The sequence below is a fragment of the Muntiacus reevesi genome, chromosome 19 (genome assembly GCF_963930625.1).
Source record: "Muntiacus reevesi chromosome 19, mMunRee1.1, whole genome shotgun sequence".
Taxonomy (NCBI): domain Eukaryota; kingdom Metazoa; phylum Chordata; class Mammalia; order Artiodactyla; family Cervidae; genus Muntiacus; species Muntiacus reevesi.
In genome coordinates this window covers 30,887,334-30,909,994 of record NC_089267.1, presented here as the reverse complement: position 1 = coordinate 30,909,994, position 22,661 = coordinate 30,887,334, and the positions used below count along the sequence as shown (strand labels likewise).

The 22,661-nt window shown below is 40.4% G+C and overlaps 1 protein-coding gene across 2 annotated transcripts in view; it reads left to right on the top strand.

Moving 5' to 3' along the window:
* SLC35F1 (solute carrier family 35 member F1) overlaps window positions 1–22,661 on the top strand; it is a 400,589-nt gene that overhangs the window by 214,707 nt on the left and 163,221 nt on the right. The window lies entirely within an intron of this gene.

The following is a 22,661-nucleotide window of genomic DNA, read 5'->3' as shown; positions in this document are numbered from 1 at the left end:
AAATAAGTAACCTTTAAAAAAATTCAAATCGTTATAAAATCTGAAGTTAATGAATATATATCAGTAAGAGGAACAGATTACTGCATCACTAGAAAAAGGAAGACAGACCTTGATACCATGTTCAAAGGTGAACTGCTTAAGATGATCATTGAGCTTTAAAGAAGAATACATTGTTAGACAGGATCAAGGTCTTGCTTCAGAGAGGAAAGCAGTTTGGTTGCATTTTATAGTGTCTTATCTCATTGCTCACTATGAAATTCTCCTCCCAGCCTTTGGGACACTTGCTTTATCATCTGTCAAGTGCAGTTGGAGACAGGGGATTAGGAATGTTGTTGGCTGTTTCCAGCTCTGATTCAGCATTTTGGGAGTATGAGAGCCAAGAGAAACGTGTTGGTCTGCAAATGAGCTGCTTACAGCAGCAGATGGTTGATGAAGGCTGGTCAGTAAATACTGCTAAGTCCCAGAATGAGGCCACATTGATAGAGTTTAATAAATACAGTCCCAAGGTGAATTTTTTTAAGAGTTATGCCATGTGTATTTTTACTTTTTTATAAGTTAAAAAGGTTTCCCAAGATGAATTTGAAACAGAGACATAGAGCAAGGTGACCTGATGTGGGCAGTAGCATTCTATTTATCTCTGCTTTCTGAGTTTGATCCTGTGAGGTAGGCGTCTCTTGGGGTGTGCAGCCAGGGACTAGAAAGATCTCATGCCACACAAAAGAAATGCCCTCCAAGATATGCCCACATGAAGAGTGGCTCAGAAGTGCAGTTTTAGAAACTTGCCGTTGCTTCCCTCCATAAAGCAGCAGAAGTAACATCAGGATCTGGTCTACTTCCTCCTCTTCCTTCCTCTTCTCCCTCTTCCTCTTTCTTCTCCAGCTTATCTTTCTTCCGCTTCTCCAAGTTTTGTCTTTCATTTTTTCAGCCAGGGATTAAAATTTGAATCTTGACTTCCAAAAACTTACTTTGTAGTGGAAGTTATATATGCAAAGGCTAAATCAGTAGATGGAGAAGCTCAAGTAGGTAGCGATCAAGACAAGAATGTTACCTCTCTATGGTCTTATGAAGAAACAATGCCCTTTTCCTATGATGTATATTTCTTTTTCCCCCCTCTCCTTTCCATTTAAACAGTAAAGGTCCCCATGAGTTCACAAATGTGTCTCTTTTTTAAAAATTAATTTATATTGGAGTATAGTTGCTTGTGTGTGTACGTGTGTTAATCGCTCAGTCATGTGACTCTTTGTGACCCCATGGACTGTAGCTCGGCAGACTCCTCTGTCCATGGGATTCTCCAGCAAGAATACTGGAGTGGGAAGCCATTCCCCTCTCCAGGGAATCTACCCAACCTAGGGATCAAACCTAGGTCTTCTGCATTCCGGAGCCACCAAGGAAGTCCAAAAGTTGCTTAACAATGTTGTATTAGTTTCTGCTGTATAGCAAAGTGAATGAGCTATATCATCCGTGTGTGTGTGTGTGTGTGTGTGTGTAAGTGAAGAAGAACTAAAGAACCTCTTGATGAAAGTGAAAGAGGAGAGTGAAAAAGTTGGCTTAAAGCTCAACATTTAGAAAACTAAGATTATGGCATCCGGTCCCATCACTTCATGGCAAATAGGTGGGGAAACAGTGGCAGACTTTATTTTTTGGGGGGGCTCCGAAATCACTGCTGATGGTGATTGCAGCCATGAAATTAAAAGATGCTTACTCCTTGGAAGGAAAGTTGTGACCAACCTAGATAGCATATTAAAAAGCAGAGACATTACTTTACCAACAAAGGTCCGTCTAGTCAAGATTATGGTTTTTCCAGTGGTCATGTATGGATGTGAGAGTTGGACTATAAAGAAAGCTGAGCACTGAAGAACTGATGCTTTTGAACTGTGGTATTGGAGAAGACTTGAGAGTCCCTTGGACTGCAAGGAGATCCAACCAGTCCATGCTAAAGGAGATCAGTCCTGAATATTCATTGGAAGAACTGATGTTGAAGCTGAAACTCCAATACTTTGGCCGCCTGATGTGAAGAACTGACTCATTGGAAAAGACCCTGATGATGGGAAAGATTGAGGGCAGGAGGAGAAGGGGACGACAGAGGATGAGATGGTTGGTTGGCATCACTGACTCAATGGACATGAGTTTGAGTAAACTCCGGTAGTTGGTGATGGACAGGGAGGCCTGGCGTGCTACAGTCCATGGGGTCGCAGAGTCAGACACGACTGAGGGACTGAATTGACTGTCTGATATACATATTTACCCATTTGGTGGGGGTTCCTTCCCATGTAGATCACCATAGCGCATTGAGTTCCCTGGGCTACACAGAAGATTCTCATTGTTATCTGTATTATACATGGTGTCAATAGTGTATATATGTCAATCCCAATCTCTCAATTCATCCCATTCCCCCACCGTTCCCTCTTGGTATACATATGTTTGTTCTCTACATCTGGGTCTCTGCGATGTGTATAGCTATGGACCACACTAGGTACTTTGAGCAGTGTCCTGCCCCACACCCCAGCCTTTTTTCTATAAGTGTGCTCAAGATACTAGTTTGCCAGAGAGCCATTAAAACTCAAAATAGCCGCATTTCAAGTATGGCTCTTAATTACTGGCATGATAATAAACTGAAAAGTTAAAAATCCTTCTAGCCTTCAAAATTATTCTCCAGCTTATAAACTCTATCAGTCATAGCATTCTCTTTTAAATACTATTCAAGAAATGTCAGTTGCTACCTGAACTCTCTATTATGTTTCTATAGCAGAAATATTGTGTATGTCGTTTAACGAAAGGGCATGTATGGAGTAAAGGGGAGGATGGAAGCACTGTGGAATCTCCACCTTTGGAAATATTTAGGCGTTTGGTACCAGCCATCTGCGCTGCTTGTTGTGTGGGACCTGCCCAAGCCCTTCATTGGGCTCAGTTGCTCTGCAGGCCAGCAGAACTTCCCCCTTGGCTCACAGTCCACTTGGACTTCAGCATCTGTCTCTTCATGCCCAGATTAAACACCTGCTGGCTTTTAAACCCTCTGAAGACCTTTGCCCCCCATGGAGTGAAGGGAAGTTGGAACTTGGACAGTGCATTTGGGCAGTTTCTGACACTACAACAAAATGCACTGTACAAAATTCCCATTCTCTCCGACACAACTCCCTTACTAATCCTCTTCCAAATATTTCTGTAGACGGAAAATAGCATCAGGTGTCGAGCACCTGTCTCCCATAGTTGGGAGGTGAATTAACTCTTCCTCATGGGCCCAGAAGCCAGAGACTCACTTCTGCCAGTGGTCATGTAAAAGATGGGCTGCCTGGGTTCCCACGCTGTGTGCTGGGCTTTAGGGAAGACCAGGACACAGGGGATCAGAAACCCTAAGGTCATAGCCTTAGGTCATTGCCATTATGTTGAATGCAGGAATTGGCTTTGACAAGCTAACACCACCATATAAAGACTGTCTCTGTTACAGTGTCTCCCACAATGCCGTATTGTGAGCATGTCATATCTCTTCCCCATATCTCTTCCTGCCCTTAGCTGGCTACGCTGTGCTATAAGTTGGCATTATTTTTTTTTTTTTAATAATTCTCCTGTTGTTAATAATAGTCTATACATTTACCTGAGAATATTTGTGAAGAATTTAGATGTCTCCTTATCCTTGTCTTGTGTGTAATCTATAGTTACTAACCCATTAAACACACTGTTCTATGTCTGTATTTGTTTCATCTTTGAAGAGATGTAGATATAGAATTGTCCCCATAGTGCTGAAGCATTTAACAAAGCTCATTAAAAAATACCCTCTGGTCTATTTGAGTGTCTCTGAGGCTTTTAGGTCTCTATGCTAACATGCATGCCTTGATGGGAATGAAACATTTTTTCCTTCTAGTTTCTAATTTTATTATAGTTGAATCACGGTGTTTGTATCTTGAAGGAATTTTTGCACTAGTAGAAGATGGAGCCTTGTTTCTCTCATTAGCTGTCTACTTTCACCCCTCCCCTTTTTGTTCTTAGAAGCCCCCAAAGTGGTTCAGGAGTCTTGCTCTACTTCCACTCATATCCTTTCAATAAATATTTCCACGACTGCGTGCATGCTCAGTCACGTTTGACTCTTTGCGGACTATAAAGACCTGGACTGTAGCCCGCCAGGTTCCTCTGTCCATGGGATTTTCCAGTCAAGAATACTGGAGTGGGTTGCCATTTCCTACTCCAGGGATTTCCATTCATACCAAACGGGAAAATGTTTGCAGATGTGTTCTGAGACTGTCAACTGTACCAAAAGTTTGTGTGCCAAACATGAAAGAAAGGATGAGTTAGTGAGAAAACTTGCGCCCCTCATCTCTCTCCCTGATCCAGCTCCGACAGCATTGGGAATGTGCAGAAGAGCACACTCCATAAGAAAACATTTTATGAAATATGTATCACAGCAGCTATCATGTTCTGTTTCTCAGAGGGCTTCATTTCTCACCTTCCTCAGATTGGCTATGGAGCTGGAATGTAGTTAGCAATATCCATCCATTCATGGCTAGGTAATATTCACAGGTTCTTAACCCATTTTCCTGTAATTTTATATGTTGTTTTAGAAAAATGAGTAACTGTCATATGAATAGCTCTATTTTTCTAGCCATTATTACACATGATCCTGTCTGCTCCTCATTCAGCCTTGAACACTTAATTTAAGTGTCTTTTAGCTTTATGAACCTTTCTTTTCTGCCCCTTCCCCATCCTCTCAGACTTTACTTGTCACTGTCTCCCAAAGTTAAAGAAACTATAATCATTTCCCATAAGAAAGTTCCAAGCATTTCCAAAGAAGGAGGGAAAGAGGGCATTTTAGGGAAGCAAAGTTCTTTGCTTGTGAATGACTTCTTAGCTAACCAAAATGGAAGTTAAGTTTCCCAAGAGTGGAAGAAATTGAGACCATCTCTTCCACAAAGTTCCACAAAGCAAATTAAATCTGACTCCAAGTTTCTTGACTCTGGACTCAGAGAAAATTCTCTCAGCCATTTGGGGGAGGGGTTCCCTTTTCTCATTCCCAATTCACCCCATATCCTACCATCTCACTGCTTACAATCCCATCCATTCCTTTAGGGCCACATAGATGACTCAGGCTCTCATGAATGTCAAAATACACTGGACTACCAGAATGCAGATTTCCCCAGCCTGCACTGTCCCTTGGAATCCCAAAGCTTTGTGAGTTTTATGCCATCATGGCACAAAAATCAATTCAGTCTAGGAGCCCTGGTTCCTGGGATATAGCTTCCCTTGATGGTTTACCAAGCCAATTCACCCAGATGTCTGCTCCCTTCCCCTCCCCAGAGTGGCCCTTCCCCAGGGGCTATTTCTGGGTCCACTTCATTTGTAGAATCAACCCTAATCTTGAGGACTCTTCCCTCAGCTTGATACCTCTATGCCCTCCTCTCTTTAGCAGTCTGCCTTCCTTACCCCTGACACAATCCATTCCAGGGGATTCAAGAAACAATTTAGCCCTCTGTTTTTAGTCCTTTGTTTTCCTTCCCAATAGTTCTTATGCCAGAGAACTCAAAGGCTGAAAGGAAAAAATATAGGGGGAAACCCATATATCTAAATGCCTCAATAAATTATTTCACTATCAACATAAAGTAAACCCTAGTCTCTTTTTAGCCAGTCTTTCTGAAGTTAATGTAATATCTGTCTTACTCAAGAAATGAAGGACCCAAGGTCAGTCTGACCTGTTATTCCCTCTAAGGGAATATATCAACAACTGAGTCCTTAAACAAAGCCCATTCTGCCTTTCTTACTCATAGAACTTCATTAGGTTTATCTAAAATGTACTTGAAATATAATCTAATGTATCTTGCTCCAAGTAATTTAATTAGAATTCAATTAAATTCAGCAGAATGCCTACATCATTGTAGATGTTGCACCTTGATTCATTTTATTTGCTATTTTTACTTTAAAGATGCAGTGGAGTTGTTTAGCCCTGCAGTAGCCTATCCACAGTAATCTATTTCATGCATAAATTAACTGGTCTTCAGGAGCACTAAGGGAAACAAAATGTGTCCATCATTATGCATACCACACGCAACTCATTTGAATTTAATCTCTTTGGCAGCGTATGCGCTGGGAAGACAGGTACTTGAGGTATCAGTTCATTATATTTCCAAAACAGAGACCTTTTTAGCCCCTCCTTTGTTTTTCTTTAGACACACACACACACATAAATAGATCAATAAAGGAAAAAAGTGATATTCAGACTCTATTCAAGTCACCTTCACAGTCACTATCGAATCTTTAAGGTGTCAATCCAAAAGCACAGGCAACAGAAGCAGAAATAAACAAGTGGGACTACATCACACTAAAAAGCTTCTGCAAAACAAAGGAAACAGTCAACAAAATGAAAAACTGCAATCTGCAGAATGGAGAAAACATTTGCAAATCGTGTATCTGGTAAAGGGGATTAATAGCCAAAATATATAAGGAACTCATATAACTCAATAGTAAACAAAAGTGAAAACCAATTTTAAAACAATGTCCAAAAGACCCGAATAGACAATTTTCTGAAGAAGACATGCAAATGGTCAGTAAGCATATGAAAACATGTTCACCATTATTAATCGTGGAGGAAATGCACATCAAAGCATAATGAGGTAGTTAGCACCTCATACCTGTTTGAATGTGTATTATCAAAAAGATAGGAGATTACAAGTGTTGGCAAGGATGTAGAGAGAAGGGAACTCTTGTACACTGTTGTTAGGAATGTAACTTGGTACCTTCATTTTGGAAATCCATATGAAAATATGGAGGCTCCTCAAGAAATTAAAAATAGAACTACAATATGATCCAGCAATCCCACACTGAGTACGTTTTCAAAAGAAATGAAATCAGTATCTCAAAGATATATCTGCACTCCTATCTTCATTACAGCATTATTCATGATAGCCACAATATGGAAACAACCTAAGTTGCCTCAGTGGACAAATGTATACACACACAGATACACACACATTTATCCCAGGGGCACTAGTGGTAAAGAATCCGCCTGCCAATGCAGGAGACATAATAAATGCAAGTTTGATCCCTGGGTCAGGGAAGATCCCCTGGAGGAGGAAATGGCAACTCACTCCAGTATTCTTGCCTGGGAAACCCCATGGACAGGGGAGCCTGGCAGGCTACAATCCATAGGGTCCCAGAGTTGGACACGACTGTGGCGACTTATCATGCATATATTATAATATGTATACATATTATATATATATATATATATATATATATCTCACATCTGTCTCTCTATCTATATGTCTCAGGCTGTCATGCATATCCAAACACATTGGGCTACTAGGATGCATATTTTCCAAGCCTTCATTGTCCCTTGAAATCCAGAAGCTTTTATCTAAGGAGCATTAGGTGGTTTCAAGAAGTTAGGCTGGAAGAAACCAGGGGTGGGGGGGGCGGGGCCCAGAGTAGGAAATACACCTGTAGCAAAAAAAAAAAAGTTAGAATTAAAATTGGAATATTTGCTTTTAGCTCTTGAAGTTTTACATAATTTCCCTGTTAGTGGAACTTTAAAAAAAATAAATGAAGGCATTCCCTTTAAAAAAAAAAAAATTGGAAAGACAGTATCTTAGTATTGTCTCCTTTGGTATTTTGCTGCATACTCATAGGATGTGCTGTGTTCCTTGGACACTTTAGAATCATCACTGCAGGCTTTACTAGGTGACACAGGTGAGCTAGGTGAAATGATGTGAAAGATCTGACATTGCTTGGATTTACCTAAATCTTGAAAAGGAAGGAAAGGTGGTTTGTAAATGGTCTCTGTTGGAGATAGTGAATGACTCTTTCCCCAGACGTCCTCTTTGTAAAAGGGCATGGTGAAGGTTAGGAAGGGACCTCACCCTACCCCTTCCCACTCTGGGGACTGGATTTCATGAAGTCGGTTGTCTCAGAGCACACCTCCTGACTTCAACAGCATTTCTCAGTAAGCTCAAGGAGGAGAATGGTGAGTGTACAGCTTATGTTTACCTAAGTGTCCTTCATTTTTCTTTTCCTCCTGTTCTTAAAGAACACGCCTTGAGGGCCAGAGACTGGTTTTCAGTCATCACTCCGGCAGCCACTCCACTTACAAGAATAAACTGATCTCCGTTATATAGAACATGAATTTAATGAGAGTAAAAACACTCAGAACAGAAACAATATGGCACCACTGGCTTGTAATCTGCCTGATATTTCTGTTTGGACTGACATGTTTACCATAATGCTTTGTCTTGGTACCTTTAAAAAAGCTGGAATATTTTGTACCTCACGAACCAGCCAGAGTTGTCTTTGAATGGCTTTCCCAGGGGGCGCTGGTAGTAAAGAACCTGCCTGCCAGTGCTGAAGACATAAGAGACAAGGGTCAGGGAGATCGCCTGGAGGAGAGGAAGATAACCCGCTCCAGTATTCTTGCCTGCAGAATCCCATGGACACAGGAGCCTGGTGGGCTAGAGTCCGTAGGGTTGCAAAGAGTCAGACATTACTGAAGTGCCTTGGCTCGCACTTGTCTTTGACCAAATTCCTCAATTTAATATTCTTATTTTCTTTTTTTTCCACCAGCCCCACTTCTACCTCAAGTCTTAAAAATTTAAAAATCCTGCTTCGATTGCCTGGCCTCAGGAGATGCCTGCACCACCTCTCACCCCGGTCTGTCCTCTGTCCTCTTTCATCTTAACGGCAGCTGAGAACCTTTTGGTATTTCCCATTTGTGGACATCCCTTCCTTCTGATCCTCTAACCGCCATTTCCTCTTTAACCCTGAAGCAGAAGTGGCAATAATTTTTTTTTTATTAGAATCATCCCTACAGTAGAAACTTCAATAGGTCAAATTTCTTAAACAAGTAATATTTAATTATGGTTAATAGCCAGTGTTCATTCTTGCAGAAGACCTTTTCCTCTAGAATGAATTTTGTCCAATCCGTGTTGCAAACATTGGATTTTGATATAAGTTTTAGTTGTTTTTCAAGGTAGTATGTCAGGAGTACTGAGAAGAAATTACTGCATCGTTGTCAGATCCTTGTGATGGGACAATTGGAGTCATCTTTTGATGCAAAGAATGAGATGGGAAAACGTCAGCCAGTCTCCACTCAGAGAATCCTTTTATGACTTGAAAGCAAAAACCAGATATATTTGTCTTCTAAAATGAGGCATGGCTTCTTTATTTATTTATCCTGAGTTCCCTGCAAGTTCTTCCAAGTAAAAGGCATAATGGATGATCTCAGTTGATTATACATTTTTCAAGCAGGTTTTAATTTTATGTGAAGAAGTTCAGCACTTAGTGGAATCTAATTTTCCCAATTTACTCTCCTTCAAATACACTACACTTCATGCATACAAATTTGGTAAATATGTAATAAAATAATGGAGTTTGACATGGGTCTTTATTTTTAAAGAAAGTGAGTCACCAGTCCACTTGCGTACTTTCTTTGTTTTTATTCATTCAATAGATTTTAAAGTTAAATGTTTGCCATTTGGCTTCAGGGTTCACTAACATAATTCAAAATGCAAAGTTAAAAGCATTTTGTACTGAAAAATGTCAAAGTCCTTTAAGAAAGAAGACATCAACACAGTTAGCCTAAAAATGTAGAAATTTATTTCTTATTCTCCAAGATGTTAGGAAGTGTAAGAATTCAAGTCAGAAATTCCTGTTTAAAACTAAGATCTGTTAGTTTCATAGTAGTCATGTCAGGTAAAACTCCTTAAATATTCCTCATTCTTTTTTGTTTTTGTTTTTTTTTTCTACTGTTTCTTCTTCCCCAATTTCTCTCCTTCCCCAATTTCTGAAAAGCAGGAATCCTTTAAAATTTCTATGTTTAGGAATAAATTAATTAGTCAGAACTTGAAAAAATGAATCTGGGATGCATGTTAGCAATACTTTCTCTTTTTTTTTCTCAATGTATCATAATGCAATCATATAGATTTAAGTAATCAATAAGAACATTTGGTACTTACAAAGTATGCTAAAATCTAGTAAGAGCTATTATTCTGAGTATTTCTTATGAGCCAGGTACTGTAGAAAGCAGTTTATGTCAACTCTCTCATTTAGTCCTCCTGATAGTCCTGAGAGATATGTATTATTAATATTATCCCTATCTTATAGATGAAAAAAACAAGTCCCAACTGGTTAGTGTAGAGTCAAGATCCAACTTCATTTCAAGACATAAACTTTTTTATATGATATTAAAAAGCACATACTTTTAAGGCACACTTTGCATTTCAAAACATATACTTTTTTCATATATTTTATGACACCATGCAGGTTCTCTGAAGGTGCATGGCAAAGGTTTTTACCTCAAAAGTTCAGGATTAAAAACATCTTTTAAGTCCATTGTCTCCAAAGTGAGAATACACATCTAAAAGAAAATATAAGTTGATCCCCTGGAACCCAGGAAGAATATATCATCATTAATTTGTATTTTGGGGGAGGGATAATTAAGCTTGACTAATTTTTAGCATTCAAATTGATCCAGGTAGCAGCTTCATTTTTTAACTGCTGTGTAATTTTATTTTTCTTTCCTTTATCTTTTTTTCCTTATCTGTTTTATTTCCTCCTCTCTTCCTTTTTTCTCTTTCATTCTTCTTAGCAATAGCTTTATTGAGATGTAATTCACATAGCATACAATTTGTCTATTTAAAGTGTATAATTCAATGGTTTTTAGAATGTTAGTATTTTGTAGACAGATATGTGTGACTAACACCATAGTCAGTTTTAGAACACTTCATCATCTTGAAAGAATCCCCCTACCCTTTAATTATTTCCTCCCCATCTCCCCATCCCCCTAACCATTGACAACAAGTAGTCTGCTACCTGTCTATAGATTTTCCAATTCTGGACAAGTCATATAAGTGGAATCATGCAAACTGTGGTCTCTTGTCGCTGGTTTCTTTGGATGGTTGATGCTTTCAAGGTCACCTTAAGGTTCAAGGTGTGAGATTCTTTGATAGAGGGGTAGATGGGGTTCATGGTACTCCCTGACCTCACCCAGTTAATGTGAGTCTGGGTAAAGGACTTAGCAGTTGTATCATCTCAGTAACACAGCTTCCCAAAGAGGACTGTTGACTTATAAATGATTCCCACACAACATTTGAGAATCAGAGATAATACCACAGTGTATCATAAATAACCAAAAATGGTGCTCAATTGAAATTTCTCTTTTTCTTAATTTGACCTTTCTCCATCAGCTATGTGGCAAACTAAAACAAACACAGTGAAATGAATCATGTGTAACAAAAGTATTAGCTACAATTTGTGATTGTCAATAAGACAATAAAAAATATGCATTTCTTCTACTTTTATTAAGGATGGGCTTTGCTCTCAGTATACGGTGTGCCTTAAGATATTACCTGACATGTTTTTAGCAAGCAATTAAAAAATTAAGCAACCATAACATAAAAATAACCTTTCCAAATTTAGGGGGAGGAAAGGAAGTTAAGTTTCATACCATCCATCATTTTTTAAATGCTGTTAAATGTAATAATAATTATTTAATCCTCCTCAATTGGTATTTATTACTTATTAATGAGTGAGATCAAAATCCTTATACTTCTGGAGAAATTCCTCTTCTTTTTATCACTGTAAGGATGGCTGTTTTACACCAGAAGAACAAGATGGTAACAGACTAAAGCACAGTTTGCAAATTATGTTGAAAGTGAAAGTTGCTCAGTCATGTCCGACTCTTTGTGACCCCATGGTCACAATGGAATTCTCCAAGCCAGAATACTGAAGTGGGTAGCCTTTCCCTTCTCCAGGGGATCTTCCCAACCCAGAGATCAAAACCAGATTTCCTGCATTGCAGGTGGATTCTTTGCCAACTGAACTGTATTGAAAGGTGCATAAAAAGCTCTGCTGAAGATTTGAAGAAGCAAAAATTAAAAGCCTGCAGCTTTGCAGTGTTGAGATGAAAGTGGAGATAGGTCTATCACACTGGGTCAGGGGTGGATGTACCATGGAACTATGGAGTTTCAGAGTGCCAAACTTACACAAGCATCTGGCTTTCCAATCTTTCTCCTCATTGAAACTTTCCCACCATAATACAAGCAGGATTTGGTTCGGACTAATGGAATGAGCAGAGAAATTTGGGAATGTTATGACAGGAGCTTGCTTCATTTTCCTTGCTCAGAAATTCCAGAGAACAATTCTTACTGAATTAAAACTCTGCCCTACACTTTAGGTTCCTCTGTTTCTTACTTCTCTCGATCCATCTCTACTATTATCAGAATTCTTACCAGCCAGCCCAATGATTTGATGTAGCGGCTTCTGAAACAGCAGTGTTCTTTTTTCCTGAGATAGCATGCCAAGTTCAAAATACCAAAAATACCCCTCTTCCATTATTTAAAACAACCCCCCCCCCCCGCCCAGAAAAATTCTCAAAACTATGCTCTTCGTGAAACTTTTTCCGTATTTGCTTTGCCCAATTTTAAAGACAAATTATTTGCAATAACTTCTAGCAGTTTTATATAGACTTACTGGAGTCCATAGGTATTTTTATGTTCTCCATTCAGATAGTTTGAATTGTTCACACTCCATGCCCCTCTATGCCTTTTGGAGGCAGGGACCAGGCATTCCTTTCTCATAACCTGTACCCAGGAGGCCTTGACAAATGCTATTGACTGATCTGTTTCTCTGCAACTAATCCCCAAACCCACAGAGTGTGTGCATAATAAATGAGTAAACATGGCTGGTAACTCAGCTACCAAAGAGTTTAATCAAATACACGAAAGGAATAGACTTTAAGATCGAAGATACCAATCTCAAGAGCTAATGATTACACATCAGCGTTTTCTGCAAGTAAGTCACAATTACAGAGTCGAAGGAAATGTGAAGCTCATTATCTCAGCCTGAGTTCCCCAGAAAGCAGAGGTTGAAGTGATGTTACTTTATTAAGGACTGCAGTCCAGGGAGCAGGAGTGAGGAGGGGAAGGAGAGAGAGGCAGTGCTGGGGCACTGAGTACCTGTACCTAACAGAGCCCCTGGTCAGCCAGGACCATCTTCAGAGAGCTTGCGGAAGTGACTGCTTCTAGGGATGGTCTGCCTGGGAGGAGGCGAGGAGAAAGCAGAATCTGTCTGTCTGCTTTAGTTTTCAGGGTGGTTTTTTTTTTAATTTTTAATTTTTTAATTGAAGGATAATTGCTTTACAATATTGGATTAGTCTCTGCCATACATCAACTTGAATCAGCCGTAGGTATACTTATGTTCCCTCCCTCTTAAGCCTCCCTCCCACCTCTTACCCTGTCCCACCCCTCTAGGTTGTCACAGAGCACTGTGCTTTAGTTTTCTGTTGCTTGAGGACAATAATTCCCTAGCACCTCCCAATCCCTGGTGAGTGGGCACAAAATTGGTCCCTACAAGGCCTGGCCTTCAGCATCAACCTGGAATCTCCAGGGAAAGAGGCACAAGATGCACAGAAATAGTGTTGATTACAGTTTATTTATAGTCTTTCATGGCAGTCACCCCTGGAACTAGGGTAGTGAGAGAGGCCTTGGACATAACGAGACCAAGAGGATTTGAACGAGAATATAAGTGTCTCGGGGCTTCCCAGGTGACGCTACTTAAAAAAGAACCTACCTGCCAAAGCAGGAGATATAAGGGATACGGATTCAATTCCTGGGTCGGGAAGATACCCTCGAGAAGGGCATGGCAACCCACTCCAGTATTCTTGCCTAGAGAATCCCACGGACAGAGGAGGCTGGCAGCCTACAGTCCATGGGATCACAAAGAGTCAATCCCAGCTGAAGAGACTTGGCATGCCCGCAAGCACACACGAGCATGAGTGATATCACACACTCATCAGTTAAAATATCCTTACTTTGCGCAAAGGAATCCAAGCCCTGAGTTGGAGATGCACGAGATCATGGATCTTAATCAGTGGAACTCAAGAGCCAGGGGCTTCAATTTCCTGTTTTGTGCTTTTCACTCTTCTACACACTTCTCTAGACATACAACATCTAATACACATGCACGCCTCTGACATCCTCTCACACTAGAGCTTCAAGTGTCCCCTATACTTGCTACCTCACGGAGTCAGTGGAAGCTCGTTTATGAGGCCTTCCTTATGGTTTACTTGAGTTCAGTTCAGTTCAGTCACTCAGTCGTGTCCAACTCTTTGTGACCCTATGGATTGCAGCGTGCCAGGCCTCCCTGTCTATCACCAACTCCTGGAGCTTGACAAACTCATGTCCATTGAGTCAGTGATGCCATCCAAGCATCTCATCTTCTGTTGTCCCCTTCTCCTCTTGCCTTCAATCTTTCCTAGCATCAGAGTTTTTTCCAATGAGTCAGCTCTTTGCATCAGGTGACCAAAGAATTGGAGTTTCAGCTTCAACATCTGTCCTTCCAATAAGCATTCAGGACTGATCTCCTTTAGGATGGACTGGTTTGATCTCCTTGCAGTCCAAGGGACTCTCAAGAGTCTTCTCCAACACCGCAGTTCAAAAGCATCAATTCTTTGGTGCTCAGCTTTCTTTATGGTCCATATCTCACACCCATACATGACTATTGGAAAAAACCGTAGCTTTAACTATACAGACCTTTGTCAGCAAAGTAGCATCTCTGCTTTTTAATATACTGTCTAGGTTTTTCATAGCTTTTCTTCCAAGGAGTAAGCGTCTTTTAATTTCATGGCTGCAGTCACCATCTGCAGTGTATTTGGAGCCCAAGAAAATAAAGTCTGTCACTGTTCCCATTGTTTCCCTATCTATTTGCCATGAAGTGATGGGACCAGATGCCATGATCTTAGTTTTTTTAATGCTGAGTTTTAAACCAGCATTTTCACTCTACTCTTTCACTTTCATCAAGAGGCTTTTTAGTTGTCTTTGCTCTCTGCCTTAAGGGTGGTGTCGTCTACATATATAAGGTTATTGATAGTTCCCCCTGCAACCTTGATTCTAGCTTGTGCTTACTTGGTTTCTTCTAAAAAACAAAAACAAAAACACTGACATGACAGAACCAGAGAATAGGTTAAATTCCACAAATGCAGAATCTGAGGCAAAGAAACACCAGTTAATGTTAATCCTCTGGAGATGTGTATTTGCTTCCTCCCTAAAAATCTCCTTACATCGAAGTTTAATTAATACTCAAAGGGAATAAATCCTTTCAGCAAGGAGCTTCAAGAAGCCAATGTTCTAACTTCTGAAAACAGGAATCTTGTCAAAAAACATAGTAGAACACATTCTTCCCATGGTCAAATGGTATTGTGTTTCATCAAGGCAGTGTAAGTGTTCTTATGTTTGTATATCTGAATTCATATGCTGACTCAGATCTTACATGATTTGCCTGAGAATAGTTAAGAGAATGATGATGTCTCTACACAAAGGTTGATGTGCTCTCATTCAAGATGATGACATAATTGTTTCACTCTCATGCCAAAGAATTACAAAGCAATATGTTTATGTAACTCTGTGTTGAAATTTTTCATACCTTTTTAAAGGAATGTATTGTTTAATGTATTCTTCTAAGGGAAAAAAATGAGATTCAACTTATGTTTTATTTGAAATCTTATTATTTTGAATATCAACTTTGTAAAACACAGGTTTATTCACAAGATTCTAATGTCTATTTCTTTAACAGAACAGAGTGCTGTTGGTAATGGTTTATGTCAGTCTTTATGAATACAAGCTCTATTATAACAGGTATTCAGCTTCCAACAGCACTATTTTTCCTGAGACTCATGCATTTTTCATTGTCTAGTCATTCTGAATTTAAAGTGGGTAGGATGTCCTTTTAAATGCATAAACAAAGAAGACAAAATGTGTATCACAGTCTCCATTTCTGCTGCTAAAATTATAGGAACTCTATATTCTATGTTAAAATGCATCTGGTGTGCTATTCTATAAACTACATGAATAACCAACAACTCCCAGTGCAAAATTCCACCCTGCACCATATTTAGCATTATTTTTGCAAGATAGCACCTTACCAGGCTTGTGCGGAAAAGAGTTTATTAATCTCACTGTCTAACTGGCAGATGGAATACAGGAAAAACTAGGTGTTTTTGTCTTTTGGAGCTAATAGTATTTCAAGATAAGATAAGCAGCCATCTTTCAACTCTTCTGATCTTTTTTCATTTATAGATATTTGTTCACTTGTGAATGTGTTCATTCATTCTTCTGTATTTATTGAGTATCTATCCCCTTCCTGGGACTTCCCTAGGTGGCTCAGTGGTAAAGAATCCTCCGGCCAAAGCAGGAGATGTGGGTGTGATCCCTGGGTCAGGAAGATCCCCTGGAGAAGTAAATGGCAACCCAGTCCAGTACTCGTACCTGGAAAAGCCCATGCACAGAGGAGCCTGGTGGGCTGTAGCCTGGTGGGCTGTAGGAGTCCGTGGGATCGCAAAAGAGTTGGACTCGACTGAATGACTAAACAACAACGTCTCCTTCCCATTTAGCAGTCTTCAAGGCAACCAGGAATATAGAAATGATTAGAATGCATTCCCTTTTTTTCAGGAGCTCATGAGTTTTACAGTGTGGGAAGCACAAGTAGAGATAGGAATATACAGATGAGGATGCTTAACTCAGCCTTAACGAGCAAGGGGCGGCCAAGGGGTGGCTTTCTGGAGAAGATGGTGCCTTAAAATTATGAGGAGTTAGGTGAAGGGACCACATATCTCCTCTAGTGTACAGGGGAAAAGTGTTAGAAGGGATTAGGTGACAGTAAATGAAGTGAAAAGATCCTAAATCACAGACGGTGGTAAGACATTCTGAGAAACAGATCCCCAGAAGTATTCATTCTGTGCTAAAAAAGAACAGAAGAGAATTTCATGAGAGGAAGACAATGGAGGAAGTGGAGGGGATGGGCATTGGAATACGCAGAGTGTCAGCATCTAGGTTTACTTGTATTCTTAATTATTTGCCTATTTATTTTGCTTTGGTGACTCTAGTAACTTAGTGTAGATTTGCAGACTGCAATAGTGACAGTATCGAGCTCCCTTTACGTGGAAAGGGATTGGTGAACTAATCTGATAAAAGGTCCCTTTCTTTCCTTCTTGTTTTACAAGTCATGTTGATTAGCATGATGGATAAAACCATAATTTGCCTTTTTATCAAATCACATCTGCAGCACCTGACCAGCATGGCCACTAATTAAAAGGAGAAATTGAATACAGTAGATTTGCTGTTTTGTTTGGCTGAGAAACAAAAATAGGCTTGTGTTGGCCTCTGTTGAAAGGCACACATTACAGATGTTTTGGTGGAAGAGCTTTCCTCAGTCAGTTGGGCTGACTTATGTTATCTTCACCTTCCCCAGAATATTTCTGGAAGCCAGCCACTCAGGTTTAGCACTGTGCTCTGTACCCTTTGTGAGGGCAAAGAGTATTTTGGGGGCAGCATAATGGTGGTGTAGCATAGTTGTTAGGAAGTTGGGATTTGGAATCATACGACTTAGTTTCCATCCAAACTCTTTCCCCTGCTAGCTCTGTGACCTTGGGGTGGCTGCTAACCTCTGTATGCATAAGTTTACTTATCTATAAAATGCAACCATGATAATATCTGCCTTATAAAGTTCTTGTGGGGATTAAATGAAACAGTGTGTATAAATGCCAAGCCTAGGACTTGGCATGCAGTAAGGACTTATTAAATATGAATTGTTATTTCAGTTTCATCTATTTTGTAGGAAGTTACTTGGGAACTAAGCTCCAAAATCTTGGTTTAGTAGTTCTCCAGTGACAAGGACTATGTCTTATTCATCTTTCATGTATAGAACATGGCATGTGAAAGCTGTTTTATAGTGTATTGGCATATATACATTAAAAGGTCTAAAATCTTATTCTCTTATGTTATTAATGTGTCATTTTTTATGGCCTGATTTTGTTCAAGATATTGCCAAGGTTTCAAATACCATGGATGTAACTTAAGCAGGTGTAGGAATGAACATGTCCTAGCAGTAGTTGTTGACCTTCTTTTCCCAAGGAGACATACTCCATACACAGCATCCTTTAGTAGACATACTCAGCACCAGTACCCACTCACTGGTATAAGAGTTATAGCTCTCCCCTACAGCTCATATTGAAGATGTAAGTTATTATGCAAATAAAATTGACCCAATGAGGAGGATAATCATGAATCCACTCAATTATTTTTAATCATTTTAAACATTATTATTTTAACTCTTATTTTATGTTGTGTGGTGACTAGATCAAACTTATGCAAATAATTCTTTGAATTCTTTAAAATTATTCAAAATTAGCACCTTTGTTTCTCATCACTTCGTGTCCAGTTAGTACCACTAACTGTGTGTATGTGTGTGTGCTAAGTCACTTCAGTCATGTCCAACTCTTTGCAACCCCATGGACTGTAGCCCACCAGGCTCCTCTGTCTATGGGATTCTCCAGGCAAGAATACTGGAGTGGGTTGCCATACCCTCTTCCAGGAGATCTTCCTGACCCAGGGATCGAACCTGTGTTTCTTATGTCTCCTGCATTGGCAGGCAGGTTCTTTACCACTAGTGCTTCTGTGAAGTTCTCTGTTCCCTTCTTTTCCATGATACCCCTGTTGCTCTGGTATTCTTCACTCAAAAGTGGTCTTACAAAGGCTGGCAGTGACTTTCAAATCATCTCCTATCAGTCCTCATTCATCCTGCCCTTTAAGCAACTTCAATATTACATCTGTTTCTTCCATGAAAACCTCAATTCCCTCGGTTTCCTTGACACCAAGAACTATCGTGGTCTTCCCTTTAGACTTCTAACCGCTTGTTTTTTTATTTATTTTTAATTAGTGAACAATTGCCTTACAATATTTTATTGGTTTCTGCCATATATCAACATGAATCAGCCATAGGTATATATAATCCCCTCTGTCTGAACCTCCTTCCCACCTCCCACCCCATCCCACCTCACAGAGCACTGGTCTAACTGCATCTGACTCCAATGATATGCCTCTAGTTTCTTCCCTAAACCCAACCTGGGGATTCTCCAAGGATTTTCCCTAGGTCTTCCTATTTTCTCTCCTTTCTTCCATGATAATAGCATCCAGTTCTAGTGCTTTAGCCACCATGTTTGTATGTATAACTTCCGTATGTTTCTCCTGATTGACCTCCCTATTCAACTCTGATCCCAGAATTCTAATACTGCCGGATCATTTGGAAGTTCATTTGGCAGTTCAAATTCAATATACCAAAAATGTTTATTATCTTTACACTAAAGACAACTCCTTTCATAATTTTTTTGCAAATCATTTTTAAAAAATTTATTTGTCTGTACCAGGTCTTAGTTGCGGCATGAGGAATCTTCTATCTTCATTGTAGCATGTAGGATCTTTAGCTGTGGCATGTGGAATCTTTAGTTGTGGCATGTGAGATCTAGTTCCCTGACCAGGGATCTAACCCAGAACCCCTGCATTGGGAGAGTGGAGTCTTAGCCTCTGAAACATCAAGGAAGTCCTGCAACTCCTATCATGATTTTTGTTAGTGGATATCACACTTCCTAGGCTGGCTTAAACACTCTTGAGTTGATTCTGGTACTTCTCTTTACTTCTGCCTTTAAAAAAAAAATCATCCTTTCATTTCAACAAAATCATTTGGTGTTGCCTAGTTGTACCTACTGTCTTTGAAGTGTTCATTTTCTACTTACTTTGAATGGTATTGCCCAGCTGTAGACAGAGTGAAGAGCATTGTACCAACTTCCCAGTAAAAACAGTCATTATAGAACAATGATACAGAAGTAAAGGAGATACATCCCAGGGAAAGAGAGGACAGAGAATACTTCTTAAAGGGCATAACATAACATGTGGGCCAAATCTTGAAAGATGAATGAGAGTCAGACTGACAAGTTGGGATGAACACTCTGGAAATAATAACACGTGAGAAGAAATGCTGACGAAGAAGACCATGACTCATTGTTGAAGTGCAAGTAGCTCTGCAGGGCTGGAGCTGTGGCTCCCTGGGGGAATAAAGCGGGGGAAGCGGGAGGTAGGGCTCCAAGGTGGTAGGAGTAGAGAGTGGAGGGGACATCGAAGGCCTTGTTTCAGTAGCTGCTGCTGCTACTTGACAAACCACCCAAAACTTCATGCTCTGAAAGCACCACCATTGATTATTTCTCACGGTTCTCCAGTTGAGCAGCAGTGTCTGGGGATGCTTGATCTCTGCTCCACATGACTCAGGTTGGCACCACTCCACCTGGGCCAGAGGATCCACGATCCTCATGCACACATCTGGTGCTTCAGCTGTAGTGGCAGTGGTTGGCTGGGTCTCTCTTTTCCTTTTCTCACAGCCTCTCAGTATTCAGTGGTCTACCTCGGGGTTCTGTACATGGAAGTTGTATCCTAGGAGGGCAGAAAATGGAAGCCACAGAGCTTCTTAAGACTTAGGCCCAGAAATCACTTGACATCTCTCCTTCTACTTTCTGTTGGTCAAAGTAAGTCACAAGACAAGCTCAGCTTCCTGAAAAGGAAAATAGAACCCACCTCCCTTTGGGAGGAGCAGCTTGAGTGTAGAAAGATGTGAAGCAATGTTGGCAGCCATCTTTTTAGACAGTGTAACATAGGCTTTATAGATCACTGCTTTCTATAGGATGCCATCTATGGGGTATCTACAGGGGAGGATTTTAAACTGAAGATTAACATTTTAAACTTTTATGTCTAAAAATATCTCTGACTCCTTTATAAAGATTGAATTGAGGAGTCAGGGCCAGTACTTGGAAACAGAGCCATCTACCAATCTGTCAAGGCAGCCTCTACCAATAGATTTCAAGCTAACCTGTGGAGAGTCTTTTTCATGAGCCCACATGCCTTGCCACAGTATTTCCTCCTCATGGAAGCAAATGGAATGAGTGATGGACTTGCCATTTTTTTTTAAAGGATACCACCAAGATATCTACCCAGCTGAGGCCCAGAGTCTACACCAGGGCAGGAGACTCTGGCCCATGTGTCACATCTGCTCACCACCTGTTTTGGTACATAAAGTTTTATTGGAACAAAAGAAAGGTATCTACCCAGGACCCTGTGCAGGGGACTCCCTTCCAGAAAGATGAATTCACATACACCATGGGGAAGGAAATATGTAATGCTGCAGATGCCCTGCATAATGCCTCTTTGTTTAGAAATATGACTCTTTGCTTATTCGATGTTGCTTTTTCTATAAATAAATAAACCTGGAAAGTCAGGTGAGACTCTTGGCGAGAGCAGAAGCCTGCTTTGCTGAAGCTAGGGGTTCATCTTGTGTCAGAGGATACAGGTGTATGTGACCACAGAGCCCACATGAGCATTTTATTTCTGTGCAAAGTGAGCTCTTTGACTCTTGCCAGTAATCTCGACTACAGAAGACTTTAGGGTCAGTGCCTATAAAAATGCCATGGAAAATATTTATAAAATTTGCAATCTCTTACTATACCACTTCAGTTACTAAATTTCCTTTGTGAATAAGAGTTTTAATATATCAACAACTGCGACTTGAGCAGAGGAGAACAGAAACTAGTGCTTATCAGTGTTCGTTAGAGATTCAAAATCTGGGAATGGAGAAGAGATACTCCTAGATTTAAGGGGTTTGTATAGCCCTTTCTTCTAAGTGTTCCTAGAGCCAAGATTTCAGTCTATGAAAGAGAAGAGTCCCTTTTTTGATGTGCGAACCTTAGGACAAGGTTGGAATATGGTCCTGGTCAGTTTTGAGTTCTCTCTCGGGTTTCTGAACATTTGTTCATGACATGGTGGCAACAGGAAAGCGTTAATTTCCGCTAGAGCTCTAGGGGAAGTGGGAAGAAGCCAGGAGCACTTGGAGAGATTTAATCTCAACTCCCAGCTTTGTCACTAATTATGTGACTGTAAGCAAATTCCTTAACCCTTCTAAACTTTGGTTTCTTCCACTGCATGCATGCTAAATCACTCTAGACGTGTCTCACTCTTTGCCACCCAATGGACTGTAGCCCACCAGGTTCTTCTGTCCGTGGGATTCTTAGGGTAAGAATACTGGAGTGGGTTGCCCTGCGCTCTTCCGCAGGATCTCCCCAACCCAGGGATCCAACCAGTGTCTCTCTCTTTTTTTTTTCCCCATTTATTTTTATTAGTTGGAGGCTAATTACTTTACAATATTGTAGCGGTTTTTGCCATACATTGACATGAATCAGCCATGGATTCACATGTGTTCCCCATCCCGATCCCCCCTCCCGCCTCCCTCCCCATCCCATCTCTCTGGGTCTTCCCAGTGCACCAGCCCTGAGCACTTGTCTCATGCATCCTACCTGGGCTGGTGATCTGTTTCACCCTTGATAGTATACTTGTTTCAATGCTGTTCTCTCTGAACATCCCACCCTTGCCTTCTCCCACAGAGTCTAAAAGTCTGTTCTATACATCTGTGTCTCTTTTTCTGTTTTGCATATAGGGCTACCATTACCATCTTTTTAAATTCCATATATATGCGTTAGTATACTGTATTGGTGTTTATCTTTCTGGCTTACTTCACTCTGTATAATGGGCTCCAGTTTCATCCATCTCATTAGAACTGATTCAAATGAATTCTTTTTAATGGCTGAGTAATATTCCATGGTGTATATGTACCACAGCTTCCTTATCCATTCATCTGCTGATGGGCATCTAGGTTGCTTCCATGTCCTGGCTGTTATAAACCGATGTCTCTTATGTCTCCTGCATTTGCTGGCAGGGTCTTCACCACTAGCACCACCTGGAAGCCCCCTTCCTTTGCACAATCCCAGTAATAACCGCTCCATCCCAGTAGGATTGCTGTGATGAATTAAAAGAGTCACT